A 16,385-nucleotide genomic window follows, 5' to 3' on the forward strand; every position below is an offset into this window, starting at 1 on the left:
TTCCTCTATCTTGAGGACGAATTATGTTCGGATCTCCAACCTCGAGAAGCCGGATACCTACCGGCAGAAAGACATGCCTCGTCCTCCGAACTTAGAGTCGGAAGGCAGACTTCAAAAATCATAAGATACTCCGGAGCCCGGACTGTTCAGTCCGGAAAAACCTCAGACTCCGGATCATCGATCGGGTCAGGGTTCCGATCCAATTCCGCCCAGCCACCTAGACATAAGTGCACTCACGAGCATACAACATCAGTCTCAGGAAATGGTCCACCACTTTTTGGCTAGATTCCTCCTTGTCAAGGACAAGGTTAAAGATTGCCGCGACAAAGACGCAATATCGGCATCCCGCAACAATTCCACGAAAGGACTCCTCAACGCCATTAATTGCCACCACATACTACACTTCGCTGACTTGGCAACTATTGTACAGAAATACAGCGCAATGGAAAGAGCCTGGAGAGATCAGGCAGTTTGGAAGCTATCTGTCCCAACTCAACCATTGGTCCAAGCAAAAAGGGCGCACCCCTGTAACGCACCCAGTTCAATAGCCAAGAGATGCAAACCCATCACGCGGCGCAGAACCGTTCTGGAGGGATGGCTTGATCGCCCATGCAAAATACACACCACACCGGATACCATACCGACACATAGCCTTAGAGCATGTTGGATACTCCGGCAGGTTGCCAAAAACGGCGAGGACATCCTCACCAAAGACACCCCACAGCAACACCCTCCCGAACACGACGAACCCAGAGTACTGACATTCTTTGAGATATTCACTTCAAACAATAGGCGCAAAAGGGCACTCCATGAACTCACAGGAGTCTGCCAGACCGCAAAAATTAACCCCTATAACAACACAGCGATAACCTTCAACGCTGGCGACGAACAAAAACATAGGATGGTCCGAACACCAGCCGCCTTGGTCCTCAGCCTAATTGTGGATGGCTTTCGGCTCACCAAGGTTCTCATGGACGGCGGCAGCGGACTGAACCTCATCTACAAGGATACAATACGAAAAATGGAAATAGATAGGAGCCGCATCGAGCAAACTAGCACGACCTTCCGAGGAATCATTCCTAGTCGGGAGGCACGGTGTGCGGGAAAAATCAACCTCGACGTCGTATTCGGCACTCCGGAGAACTATCGGCCGAAGAAATAACCTTCCAGGTGGCCCCCTTCAACAGCGGATACCACGCCCTCTTAGGGCGAGATGCATTTACGCGCTTTCAAGCAATACCCCATTACGGGTACATGAAGCTTAAGATGCCCGGGCCCAATAGTATAATCACTCTAGTTACTAATCCGGACATAGCACTCCGCATCGAGAATAAGACTACGTCCCTGGCTCTTGAGGCATTATCTGAAGCCCTCGCGACCGAAGAGTTGACCGCACTGCGCTCCTTGGTGGACAGAGCTGATGTGGTCTTAGACAAACGACCCAAATCCACCTCATTCAAACCGGCTGAAGAAATAGTCAAATTCTAAGTCCATCCAACGGACCCCGAGAAGACAGCATCCATCGGAGCACAACTAGACACGACGTTTGACGCCGCTATACGTGAGTTCCTGCGCGAGAATTGGGATATATTCGCCTGACACCCTTCCGATATGCTAGGAATCCCACGTGAGTTGGCCGAACACAGCCTCAACATAATAAAGGGACACATGTCGGTCAAGCAAACACTGCGGTGCTTTTCCGAACCCAAACGCCAATCTATGGGGGAAGAGCTAGCCAAGCTAATCGAGGCCGGATTCATTAGAGAAATAAAACATCCAGACTGGCTGGCAAATTTGGTGATGGTACCAAAGAAGGACAAATCCTGGCACCTGTGCGTCGATTTCAAAGACCTCAACAAGGCATGCCCCAAGGATCCCTTCCCCCTTCCCCGCATTGATCAAATCATCAACGCCACCGCAGGACACGACTCATTGTGTTTCCTTGACGCATATTCTGGATACCATCAAATCAAAATGTAGGAGTCCGATCAAGCTGCAACAGCATTCATCACCCCATTTGGGCCATTCTGCTTCAACACCATGCCCTTCGGGCTCAAGAACGCTGGCGCCACATACCAACGCATGATTCAAACATGACTGGAGAAACAAATCAGCAAGACAGTTGAAGCTTATGTGGATGACATCACCATCAAAACTGGGCACATCGAAACACTAATAGACGATTTATTTCTCACATTCGAGAACCTCCGCATGTATGACATTAAGCTCAATCCGGAAAAGTGCGTTTTCGGCGTCCCTGTCGGAAAACTGCTGGGCTTCATCGTCTCCGGAGGAATTGAAGCAAACCCAGCCAAAATCCGAGCTCTGTCACAATTGGTAAGCTAATAGACCTTAAACAAGTTCAAAAGCTCGCGGGTTGCATGGCAGCTCTAAGCCGCTTTATCTCTAGATTGAGAGAAAAGGCACTGCCACTCTATCACCTTCTACGGCGAACCGACCACTTCGAGTGGACGGAAGCGGCAACAGCCGGACTGGAGGAAATAAAAACCCTTCTTGCGAGTAATCCAATCCTGGCCGCACCAAACGCCGGTGAACCAATGTTATTATACATGTCAGCAACACATCAGGTGGTGTGTGCCGTACTCGTCATTGAACGAAAATAGGACGGACATAAATTCCCGCTTCAGAAGCCAGTATACTATGTATCTACTCTCCTTACACGATGCAAATCCCGGTGCCCTCATTATCAAAAGATAGCATACGCGGTCTTCATGGCATCCCGAAAGCTCCGTCACTACTTCCAGGAGTGTTCGATCACGATGGCTTCCGAAGTACCACTCAATGACATTATAAACAACCGCAATGCTACGGGTCGGATTGCCAAGTGGGCCATTGAGCTCCTCCCATTCGACATCACATATAAACCACGTCGAGCTATCAAATCCCAAGTACTGGCCGACTTCGTCGCCGAATGGACAGAAGCCAAACTCCCTAAATAGTACGACACATATTCCAATTGGGTCATGTACTTCGATGGCTCCAAAATGCTGGCAGGGTTAAGAGCGGGCATCGTTTTAATGTCCCCTACTGGAGATGTCATTCAGTACGTCCTCCAAATACTATACAGAGACTCCAATAACGCAGATGAATACGAGGCCCTATTGCATGATCTCCGGATGGCTGCCTCCATGGGCATACAATGCCTAGAAGTGAACGGGGACTCAAACCTTGCAATATCTCAAATAAATGGAGACTTCGACATGAAAGATCCGAAGATGGCAGCGTCTCATAACGCAGTCATAAAAATGTCGGCCCGGTTCGAGGGGCTCGAGTTCCGTCACGTGGCTCGAGAAAGCAATCAAGCGGCGGATGTTCTTGTCGTATCGGCGCCAAGCGCGACCCCATCCCACCTAATATATTCCTGGAAAGGCTTTTGAAGCCATCCGTGGTGTGGCAAGGGGGAAAACAGCAACAGAATGAGGCCTGCTGCATTGTCCGGCGTTCGAAGGCCTACAAGGTTCATGACAGAGAGATCTATAAGAAGAGCCCTGCCGGAGTCCTTCAACGATGTATATCCAAGGGAGAGGGGCGGCAGCTCTTGGCTAAAATTCATGCCGGACTCGGCGGTCACCACGCTGCAGCTCGGGCCCTTGTTTGCAAGGCCTTCCATATAGGATTTTATTGGCCGACGGCCCGAGGAGATAAATTCACTAAGTGGATAGAGGCTAAACTAGTCAAAACAGTTGAAGCAGGGCCAGTAATAGATTTGATATCCGGCGTGGTACACCGTTACGGTGTCTCGCACATCATAATTACCGATAATGGCTCCAGTTTCACAGCCGATGAAGTGAAAATCTTGTGTGCTAATCTAGGAATTAAGCTCGATTACGCCTTTGTTTATCACCCACAGACAAACGGTCAAGTCGAACGGGCTAATGGTCTTATCATGAGCGGCATCAAACCCAGACTAGTGCAGTCTTTGAAGGAATTAGACAAGCACTGGGTGAAGGAACTCGACTCCGTACTCTTGGGGCTGCGGACCATGCCCAACCGCACTACCGGATATACACCCTTCTTCATGGTGTACGATGCGGAAGTAGTGTTACCCTGCGATATTATTCATGACTCACCTCAAGTGCGTATGTACAAAGAGAGAGAAGCCGAGCTAGATCGGCAGGACAGCTTAGATACCTTGGAGGAGGAGCGCGATGTCGCAAAAGCCCGTTCCGCATATTATCAACAGGAGGCTCGTAGGTACCAAAGCATAGAAGTGCGGGCCAAGACTTATAACGTTGGTGAACTCGTTCTACGCTTGCCGGAGAAGAATAAGGACAAACTCAAGCCCAAGTGGGAGGGTCCCTTCATCATTGACGAAGTTCTCACTGGAGGAGTGTACCGCCTACGTGATGCGTCAGACAATCACCTGGAGCCGAACCCCTAGGACGCGGCCAGACTACGACGATTTTATGCCCCGCGCCGAACTTTGTGTTCGTTTCCTCCCTCCTGTTATTACAGTTATTTTTCCCTCTCTTTTTGTTTTTTTACCTGTTTCATTTTTTCTTTAGCCTTACGGCTTCAGTACGGCTAGACCATCCCTACCTGATGCGTACATCTCTACATATGTAGGTTCATTATACCTGGGGGCTTCTCGTACAAAAGCTTGCTATTATTTTTCGAGCATCAAGCCCAATACATATGCGTCTTTCAATATGTACCTTTTTCTTCACCATTATATGCATCGATATGACTTATGTTTTGGCCAAGCTGGGTTGCCTGGCTCCTGTGCTTATGCCCTGTGTTCCCTTTAGTTCAGCTAGGGCATAAAGGGAGCACCTCTGCGATTGTTACTGCCGGGTCATCCGGATGTGTACCTCATACTGGGGGAAGCCGAAAGCTAGCGTTCTTAAGGGAATATTTGGTCGGAGAATTAAAGATGTTTCCGCATTCATTCCATTGTGAACCCCAGATGTTACTTACTCTATGATTTTTTTCAGTCACAGTTCGGACATACACATTAAACGCATGCACACACCGGGAAAGGAACCCTCAACGGAACTATTCTCTCTAGAAGATGTTTCTTACATAATGTAATATAACATAACTAGCCGGATACACATTGTCTGTTCGAGCAATTATGACCCCTACGCCTGGGTCCCATGCATACCCCGGTATATTCTATCATTAGGGTATTCGGAAACACTCTGCACCTTCGGGTCCAGAGGTTGAAGCGAAAAGGTCGGCGATGAAAATTGTCTTCATTATCCAGCTAGAAGGAAGTACATGGTCACTCAAGACTCAAAGACTTCCTCTTCTATACCGTCTAACAGGCGGTCTAACATACAATTTTGTTGGGAAAATCTAGCGGCCACTTCCACTTGGTCATATACTAAACTAACGGGAATTTCTTCCCCATTCGACCCTACCGGTCCAACCCGGGCCATGTGATTCGGATCTAGCTTGGTATACCGCGTTTCCACCATGGCCCAAGCCTCTCGAGCACCCTCTCGGCAAGCCGATATCTTCCACAGTCGGATATGCCACCGTGCTCCCTTGAACAGCTCTACTAGCTTCTAGATGCTTCCTGGAGGGGAGTTGGCTGGCCATAAGGCCTTGGCCACACTTTGCATCGCCTGCTGAGCTTGCTCGTGCAACTGCGACAGCCCTTGCAGAAGATCACTTGATGATCCGAACACCTCCTCTTCGGGGCGGTTCCTCAATACACCTGCAATTACAGCTATATCAGTCACATCTTTCAGTTCTTCGCCCAGCTTCGTTTTCGAATCCTGGAGTTTCTTTTTCTCTTGAACGACTTTTGTTAATACACGCTTGCCCGCTGCAAGTAGCTTTTTGGCTCCATGTTCTTCACCTCGAGCTGCGTCCAGCTACTCTTGCAATTGGTCTAACGACCCAATACAAAGATAAGCTCCCAGATTCACACTATCAGTGTATCATTCTGAATTCTTGATAGAGGGAAATATTATCGGGAGATGTCTTGTATTTCTCCAGTTTGGCATTCACAGCAAGCAGCCGGCACTGACACTTTTCTAGTTCCTGAGTTAATAGGGTGTTCTTCTCCGTAAGCACCTAGTTGTACATTGATCCTTAAATCAGGTGTTTCAACTCCTTTAAGTCTCGGGGGCTACTGGCATATGGTTATCATAGTCAGACAAAACAAATTTACCTACACATCTTTCCAATGCTTCTTTGTGGCCCTGTTAAGCCCATCTCGAGCAGCTCGGACGTATGCATCAGCCGAGTTGAAGGCGTTAAACGACTCTTCTGAAAAGACAGGGTCTTGTAAAAGGGCCCGGCGGCAACGATGATTCATGGCACTCTCCACTTCCGAGTTGGTGACGGATACATCATCCAAGTCCTTGGCTGGAGGATAGTCCGGCGTCGCCCCCGCATCAGCCACCGTCTTCATGGTAGGGTTTGAGTCCTGGCTGCGGGAAGTACGGCCGCTCGAACCTCTAGATATAGTCCGGCGCACCATTTTCTTGACACATGGAAAACGGGAAGGTCACGGTTGGATGTGATGGCCCAGGTGCATATTGGCAAATTCATACCTCTTCGATGAAGGCCCGGTCGTTTCTTTGTTTGTTTTCCTCTTGGAAGGCTCGCCTGGTGTGGGGGATGCTCTCTTCGGAGATACCACCGGTGCAGTACGACGCGCTGAACTCTTCCCCTTTTGAGCACAGAACAGTGCGGTGGGTAAGAAGGAAGAAGATATCTCTTCAAGGTGTCTTCGAATTACTTACGTGTGAAGGTGGAAGGAGGCCCGGGGTAGCTCATCTTATAGAATATTCCCTCCTCAAGCTCAACAAATATGTCCGGATCTTCTTCATAACCGGGGTCAAGATCCCGGTTGCGATTCTCCGGCTGGGGGGCAGGGTCACGGATCCCCTCGACAAATTTTCGCCATTCCTGTTATGAGCAGATAAGATGCTGCCTATCAACAAATGATCGAGGTACAAGAGTAAAATAGTGGAGCTGAACCTTACCCAGCTAGGAGGATTGTACATGGAAAGTCCGTCCCGATATTGAAGACGGCTGAATTCCTCCTTTTCCCCTTTATACAGCTCAGCTAGAATCTTGGCTAGAGCGGCGGGGGTCTTTGGGCCCTTTCGACCATAACGTGAGGCGTCGTCTTCTCTGTTATAATGCCACATGGGTAGTCCTTGGTATTGGAGTGGCTGGACCCCCTGCGTTATAGAAATCGCCATCACCTCGACTATTGACAATCCGGATTGGGCAAGCATCTTGATCTTGCCTAGTAGCAAGCTGATCTCCACACTATCCTCTTCCTCCAGGCTCCGAGGATGCCAGCTATGGCGTTTCTTCAGCGGAGCATTTGAAAACTCGGGGAGGCCAATGCGGACAGGGTCGGGTAGAGCGACGTCGTCAATGTAGATCCATTCAGAAGGCCACTCTACGGGAGCTTTCTTCGGTGGCCAGACAGGTATCCTGTCCCTGCGATGCGCCACACATCGGCTCGCCCACTTCAAAAATTGATCCACCTTGATTACGAGGGACGAGGCAGAATAGTCTTCTCCATAAATCGAAATGGGCCTCGCAACCCAGGAATAGTTCGCATAAAGCGACATAACCCGCAATGTGGAGGATGGAGCTGTGGTGAGATTGTGCAGCTGGAGGCCATCGTACTCCAGCAGCCCTCGAAGGAATGGGTGAATTGGAAAACCCACTCCCCTCAGTAGATAGGGGACGAAGCACACTCGTTCTCCCGCAGACGGATTGGGAGAATCCTCCGCCTGGGTTTTGCCGTTGAAGGAGGTTAACCCTGCATTTGCAACTTCGCCAATTGGCTATGGGACACAGAGCACCTCTCCCACTCGCCTCTCTCTAGGTTGGAACGGGAGAGGAGCTGGGAATGTTGGCCATATTGGTATGGTCTTGCCTGGCGGTCTCTGAGGATTTTATCCGCTTGGTGCCGAAAGGATCTGAGATCCAGGCTCTTTAAATAGATGCTCCTCCTTGCAGGGCTGGGGTGTTATTCACAAAAAATACCTTGACCGTCGGCATTCACTCAACACGTGGAAAATGGGGACATTAAGCGCGCAGAAGCCGATGGGAGACATTGGATCTACGGCCGAATGCACTACTTGGAAGTCATTAAAGGAACCCGCCTTGCAATACCAAAGACAATCTTTGTGCCGAACACCTTGCTATTGAAGACTGGTTCGGGGGCTACTAAGGGAGTCCTGGACTAAGGGGTCCTCGGGCGTCCGGCCTGTTATCTATGGGCCGGACTGATGGGCTGTGAAGATATGAAGACCAAAGACTGTACCCGTGTCCGGATAAGATCATCTTATGTAACCGACTATGAAGATCCTTGGCGTGGAAGGCAAGCTTAGCAAACAACTATGAAGATCATCTTATGTAACCGACTCTATGTAACCCTAGATCCCCCCGGTGTCTATATAAACCGGAGGGTGTAGTCCGGAAAGGATATACTCAATACCGTAGTCATACAGGTTAGACTTCTAGGGTTTAGCCATTACGATCTCATGGTACATCAACTCTTGTAATACTCATATTCATCAAGATCAATCAAGAAGGAAGTAGGGTATTACCTCCATAGAGAGGGACCGAACCTGGGTAAATATCGTGTCCCCTGTCTCCTATTACCATCAACCTTAGACGCATAGTTCGGGACCCTTACCCGAGATCCGCCGGTTATGACACTGACACCCCTTGCATAGATATTTCCGCTCTTCAGGGGCCAGCCTAGTGAGGCTGCCCCCAGGAAGGTCTTGGTGTCGTCTGCCTCGTGAGGCTCAGCCCCTTGCGAGGGTCTTGAGTTGTCGCCGTTAAAGATGGGCCATACCGGGCCGTTGATGGAGCCACGCCATGGGCCGCAGGCAGGCAAGTCTTGGTACCCCTGTTCCCAGGACGCCAGCAAGATGAGAAGGATGCAATCATTTGTGTGGATAAGATGTACCAGGACGCGGTCGCGGCAGAGGAAGCGGTCGCTCCTACAATGGAAAGTAAAGGAAAGAAGAGAGACTGTAGGGACTCCGGGAAAAGAGTCCTAGAAGCGTGCCCCCACCAAGTTCACGACACCCATTGACGACGTGTCGGAGTGTTCTAATAGCAAGAGGTCCAAGGTTGCTGCACCCCAATTGAAGAAGGTCCCGACAGGGCTGGCTGACGTTGATGGTACTTTTACTATCAGTGCCACCCTTGATGGCAATTAGGAAAGCACGCTCGTTGCCTTCCTGCAGGCGAATATCGGTGTGTTTGCCTGGAAACCATCTAATATCCCCCATGTTCCTAGGGAGGTAATCGAGCACCACCTTGTTATCTTCCCACAAGCCCGACCTGTCAAGCAGAAATTCCGGAGGCAGGCCTTGGAGAGGCAGCAATTCATTGCAGAAGAGATCAAGAAACTTGAGGCAGTTGGTATGGTCAGAGGAATATTGCACCCCACATGGTTAGCAAATCCAGTGGTGGTCCGGAAGGCTAATGAGAAGTGGAAGCTTTGCATAGATTTCACAGATCTCAACAAGGCTTTCTAGAAAGACATATTTCCCTTGCCGTGCATCGACTAGATTGTGGATTCCACTTGAGGTTGTGATTTTCTCTCCTTTCTAGACGCATACTCTAGGTATCACCAAATCTTCATGTCCATGGAAGATGAAGAGAAGACGTCATTTATCACTCCTTGTGGTACGTACTGGTTTGTCCACATGCCATTCGGATTAATGAGTGTTGGGTCCACTTTTGCAAGGGTAATCCGGATTGGTTTTGAGCCATGGTTACACAGAAACATAGAAGCCTACATGGAGAATATTGTGGTCATGACCAAGGATAAGGCCACCCTTATTCAGGATTTGTAAGAGACATTTGATAATCTATGCAAGATCCGTCTGAGACTCAACCTAGAGAAGTGTCTATTTGGTGTTCCATCTGGCAATTGCTTGGTTTCTTTGTATCCCATCGCGGGTTTGAAGCCAACCCCGACAAGATCAAAGCCATCAAACAGATCCAAGTGCCAAGGAAAGTTAAGGATGTGAGGCGCCTGACGGGATGTGTTGCCGCGCTAAGTAGATTCAGCCCCAAGTCTGCCGAGCGTGGCCTGCCGTTCTTCAAATTTTTGAAGAAGGAAGGTCCTATGAAGTGGACCCCAGAAGCTGATGCAGCTTTGCAAGAGTTGAAGGCCTACTTGTCCTTTGTGCCTAGCTTGGTTGCTCCAAAACCCAGGAGCCGTTGTTGCTATACTTGGCGCCAGCCAACCAAGTGGTCAAGGTAGGAAGTGAGCAGAAACAGCTGAGACAGAAAGGGATCAGGACAACAATGAGCACAGCAATGAGAGCAACCCAAGGACGCGTCAAGGAAGATAGTGGTGCACCATCCAGTCTACTTCATGAGCTCCTTGTTGTAGGGGCTAGGTCGAGGTACTCTGGCATGGAGAAGTTGATCTTTGGTCTCGTTACGACCTGAAGGAAACTTCACCACTACTTCCAAGCCCATGAGACCATGGTTATTACTCCCTTCCTGTTGCAAAGGATACTCCGAAACCCTGAGGCTACCGGCAGAATAGTGGAGTGGGCTTTGGAGTTATCCAGGTTTGGTTTCAAGTTTGAGAGTACATCAACTATTCAGAGCAGGGTGTTGGCAGAGTTTATTGCAGAATGGACGCCAACCTCTGATGAGGAAGTGACAAAAATAGTTGTCCCCAGCAAGGAATCACCCCAGCTGGCGTGCTTCTTGTCGGTCCCTCCGGGGAGCACTTGAAGTACGTCGTCCAAATGCATTTTATCTGGGAAGAAGCAACCAATAATACAACTGAGTATGAAGGGCTGCTTGCCGGGCTCAGGATTGTCGCCGAATTGGGAATTAAGAAGCTGATCATTCGAGGAGGTTCATAGCTTGTGGTGAGACAAGTCAACAAGGATTATGAAAGTCCATTGATGGAGGCATATGCCGAGGAAGTGAGGAGATTGGATGAGCGCTTTGACACATTGCAAATGGAGCACGTACCCCAAGCGGAAAACAGCATAGCTGATCATCTGTCAAAGTGTGCTGCACATAAGCTTCCTGTGGAACCAAGAACTTTTGTTCTCCATCTCACTCAACCCTCCGTATGCCCAACAACAATGTCATGGAAGAGGAGAAAGTTGGAATACGGTAAGCCTCTCCCAGTAGATCCATCCGCTCCCGGCAGAGACCCTGCCGGAAACAACTCCTCACAGCCTTCCAGACCACGACCTCCAGCCGGGTCCACGAACCCCGCGAACGAGGCTGGTGCACCCATAGCCGAGGAGGGGCCTCTAGTCATCACTGCTGAGCCCCATGCTCCAACTTGCTCAAGGCACATTGTCCACTTTGTCCAAACCGGAGAGCTTCCTAGCGACCTAGATGAAGCTAAGAAAGTAGCCCGACGGGACATTATGTACCAGTTTGTCGATGACACTCTGTACAGAAGGAGGACCAACAGTGTGAAGTTGAAGTGTGTCTGCCGAGAAGAAGGAAAGGAACTGCTAGCTGAGATTCACAGAGGAATGTGTGGCTCCCACATTGGATCAAGAGCATTAGTTGGAATGCATTCCGGCAAGGACTCTATTGGCCCACAGCCCTCCACTATGCGGTCGAGATAGTCACGACATGTGAAGCCTGTCAGTTCCATCCTAAGAAAACACACCTGCCTTCCCAAGCTCTTCAAACAATCCCTCTATCATGGCCATTTTTGGTCTGGGGGCTCAATATCCATGGCACCTTCCCCCGAGCGATCGGGGGCTTTGAATTTTTGTTCGTTGCCATCGACAAGTTTACAAAGTGGCCAAAAGTGACTCCTGTGAGAAAGGTGACTGCTCAGTTAGCTATCAAGTCTTGAAAGAATTGGTGTGTCGTTTTGGAGTTCCGGCAAGGATCATCACCGACAACGGCACCCAGTTCATGAGCCACGCCTTCATGCAATATGTTCATGCCCTTGGATGCAAGATCTCATTTTCCTCTGTGGCACACCCCCGGAGCAATGGACAAGCTGAGAGGGTGGACGCTGAAGTGCTTTGTGGATCTAATGCCCAAGATGCAGCTATATCTCCCACGTGTCGAGGCACGACTTAGAGGCATAACCGCATTTTGGTATTGTCGCAAGAAGGGTCATCTTCACACAATCCCATGTACAAGAACAAGGAAGTAAATAGTTGGCTTATTACAATCGCCACGTCAAACAACGATAAAAAATATTCATACATCAATCAGAGTACACACAAGGTCCGACTACAGACAAATCAAAATGAAAATAAGACAACCCCAAATGCTAAAACCCGGTTGTCCCAGCTAGGCAGCACTATTATCATTCAGAAAAGGAACATAGTAACGGCCATGGACTTCGTCGAATTCCCACTTGAGCTCGGTGGTATCACCTGCACTGCTATCATCGGCACCTGCAACTATTTTGGTAGTATCTGTGAGTCACGAGGACTCAGTAATCTCAAAACCTGCGAGATCAAGACTATTTAAGCTTATAGGTAGGATGTGGTTATGAGGTGGAGCTGCAGCAAGCACTAAGCAAATATGATGGCTAACATACAAGTATAAGAGTAAGATGAGAAACTATGCAACGGTCATAAACTAGAAGTGATCAAGAAGTGATCCTGAACTACTTACGTTCAAACATAACCCCACCGTGTTCTCTTCCCGAACCTCGTCGAAAAGATACCATCACGGTTACACACGATGTTGGTGTATTTTAATTAAGTCAAGTGTCAAGTTCTCTACAACCGGATATTAACAAATTCCCATCTGCCACATAACCGCGGGCACGGCTCTCGAAAGTTTAAACCCTGCAGGGGTGTCCCAACTTAGCCCATGACAAGCTCATGATCCGCGGAGACAATCCTCCATCGTGGGACCCTCCGATCAGACTCGGAATCCCGATGAACAAGACATTTCGACAATGGTAAAACAAGTCCAGCAAGACCTCCTGACGTGCCGACACCCTGATAGTAGCCGTACGTATCTTGTCTCAGGCCACAAACGGATGGGTCAAGCTACGAGCCAAACCTATCCTCGAGTTTCCTCATGGTTGGCCCGTAGGTTGCCCGGTTCAGACCAACACTCATGCGGAGCACCGGCCCAGGGGGTTGATTAAGTCCTCGGGTTAAATACTCCCTATGAAAAAAAAATTGTTATTAGTCAAATGGTAAAACCAAAGTTGGGCCTTGCTACAAGAGCTTTATTCTAAGCGAACTGTCAAGAGGGGCCCATAAACCCTCACCGTGTTGGCGACGCAAAATCAAGGAACATAACACTGGTATGACGGAAAGTAAGGCGGCAAGAGTGGAACAAAACACCAAGAAAAAGGCCAAGCCTTCCACCCTTTTCCAAGTGTATAGATGCATTAAACTAAATAAGAGATATTGGGATATCCCAACATATCCATGCTCCAACATGGAACAACATGCACTGCACCTGCAACTAGGAACGCTATAAGAGGGGCTGAGCAAAAGCAGTAACATAGCCAAACAATGGTTTGCTAGGAAGGTGTGTTAGGGGCTTGACATGGCAATATGGGAGGCTTGGTAAACAATTGGTAGGTAGCGCGACATAACGATAGAGCGAACAACTAGCATGCAAAGATAGATGTCATATTGGGTGTAATCATCATCTTGCGTGCAAAGTTCATACAGTTGTCGAAAGTTTTCTCCCCGTAAACATACTCGACAGGATCCTCGTTCACGAACTCGTCTCCCGGCTCTTCCCAAAGCAAGAACACAAGCAACGGAACAACAATCAATCACGGTGCCATGCACAAGCAACATGATGCAAGACATGGCATGGGATTCAAGATATCATGTGCAATGCATATGGGTACTCTGGAAGGGAAAATATGATCATGGCATCAACTTGGCAAACCAAGCATTCCACTGGAAAGGTTGAGAGATTTTGATAGGAATCGATATAAATATCACTGGAAACGGATGCACTGTTTGCAAATGACAAGCAAAACAAGAACAAAGCAAAATTAAGCTTAACAACATCATAGCACTTAAAATGCATCATGAGGATATGCTACATCACTCCAACATAAAAAAATCACATGGTAGTGAAGTACAAGTGAAACTCTACAAATCATGAACACTGAGCTCCTGGTAGAACTCACTAGAGCAAGTCTAAAATAGAATGGCAAAAATGAAAATGACAATCAGTTTACAGACTTTACAGTTTTTCAGTGATCATGACAGAAACAACATCAGGTAGCAATGTTTAGAGCTAGCAAACTACATGCTACAGGCACATATCATAGAAAACAAGGGCATGGCATGCTAGTAATGAAGCCAAATAACAAAACTCCCTTACTGAAGTTGAGCCAAAGATGCACAGAAAAGATGGTAGCATCAATGAAAACATGGCAAGTGATATGAAACAGGTTACAGACTTAGAGGAAATCATACATGGCAGAAACAGATTCATGATAGCAACTTTGCAAGCTTATGCCACTCACCACATAGCATGTAATGGCATAACAAAGAAAATAACAGTAAACAGACACATTTATGAAGCAAACATGGCAATATCATGGTCATCGAGTGCATGGATCACTAGCGAAACACATGGCAAAAATGCACTTCCTGTTAATACACCGACAACAACGATATTTAGCAAAAGGAGAGCATCGTAATGACAAACTACAGTACCCCATAATTACAACCAAAGGCATGAACGGATTGAGCATAACTATATCTTCAAAACACCCTTAATGAAATTCATCAATATATGCATGGATCTACTTGTGGCAACAAGTCAACATAGCAACCTAATGTGACAGGAAAAAACTAAGTAGCTGAAAACAACAACATCAATTGGCCTACTTGGCATGCTTGCGCTAGTCACCACAGAGCACATAAAAATACAAGGATTGCACCACCGCAAAGATGGCATGAAGATGTTCCTAAAACATTTAGACATGATGCTCAAAATATAAGCATGCAAAATGCCATGAAAAAGACAAAACAACAAGTTATAATAGTTTCCAGTAGACAACATCATTTTCCAATTTTGCAACAAAGATTAGGGTTCCAATATGGACAATAACATACATGCCAATGAAACTAGCATGTAGAGCATCGCGAGATGAACATTTCGGTATAACATACACACATGAAGTAACAGACCCGTGGACTCTGCAGAATTTAGAACTCACGAAAGTCAATGCGGAGCGGGTCGGGTGAGGTGGAGCAGAGCGGGTCCAGGCACGGATCAGGTCGGAGGTGGACCCAAGCAGAGGCGGCTCGCCGACGAGGAGCGGGATGGCCGGAGGCGGCGGGGGTCGCCTGAGGAGGGGCGGCGGGAACAGGATTCGGGGCGCCCGGGGCCGGATCTGGCCGGAGGAGGGCGATGGCGCATGGGGAGGCGAGGCGTGGTAGCGCGCGGCGACGGTGCTCCGGTGCGACGGCAGGGCGGTGAGCTCGGGCGCAGGGCAGCGCCCGCGCGTGGCGGCGCGGGGTGCCGGGCTGGTGGCGGAGGTGGGCGGCTTGGGCGATGTGGCGGATGGCGGTTGGCTGCGGGGGCAGCGCGAACGTGTCCAGCACGGTCAGACGTGTCCAACGACGAGGTGGAGGAGGAGGCTTGGGTTTTTGCCCGGAAATTTCGGAGGGGTAGGCCTATTTATAGGTAGAGGGAGCTAGGAGAGTCCGAATGAGGTGCAGTTTTCGCCCACACAATTGTGATCCAATGAAGGATAGCATGGAGGGGGTTTTGATGGGCTAGTGGGATTTTATGAAGGGGTATTGACATCCAAAGAGAGAGGGGTTTCGGCGGTTACACGGTTAACCGTTGGAGCATCAAACGACCTCCAAATGGAAAAAAAATTTGACAGGCGGTCTACCGGTGATATAACAAGGCCACACGACAAATCTCGGCCCATTCCGAGAAGGTTTTTCTCCCACTCACGAAACGAGATCTGAGAGGTGCAACGGGTGCATGTGGGAGTGTCGGATTCTGAAACGGACAACGGGGAAAATGACTGAATGCATGAGACGGACACGAGTGCAAAAGAGATGCACATGATGAAATGATATGAAATGCATGACGTGAACAAAATGCAAAAAGAAAGACAAAACGCAACCACAGAGGATATAACATATAACATAGCCGGAAATGGCAAGAGTTGGAGTACAATTGCGAAATATTACATTCGGGGCGTTACAGTGGACTCAAGACAAGAACTTTTGATACACTTGAGAAGTACGGCAGGTGGTGGATCGATGAGCTACTCGTAGTTCTCTAGTCTCTTAGAACGACACCAAACCGAGCTACCAGGTAGACTCCCTTCTCCCTGGTCTACGGGGCAGAAGTAGTTATCCCCCCGAAAGTCATTTACGGATCACCTCGAGTGCTTGCCTACGATGAAGTAGCGCAAATCAGCACCGACGTGACATCGCTGTGCTACTTGAGGA

This window comes from Triticum urartu, chromosome 2A (genome assembly GCF_056163025.1).
Source record: "Triticum urartu cultivar PI428250 chromosome 2A, HENAU_Tu73, whole genome shotgun sequence".
In the NCBI taxonomy this organism is placed as follows: Eukaryota; Viridiplantae; Streptophyta; class Magnoliopsida; order Poales; family Poaceae; genus Triticum; species Triticum urartu.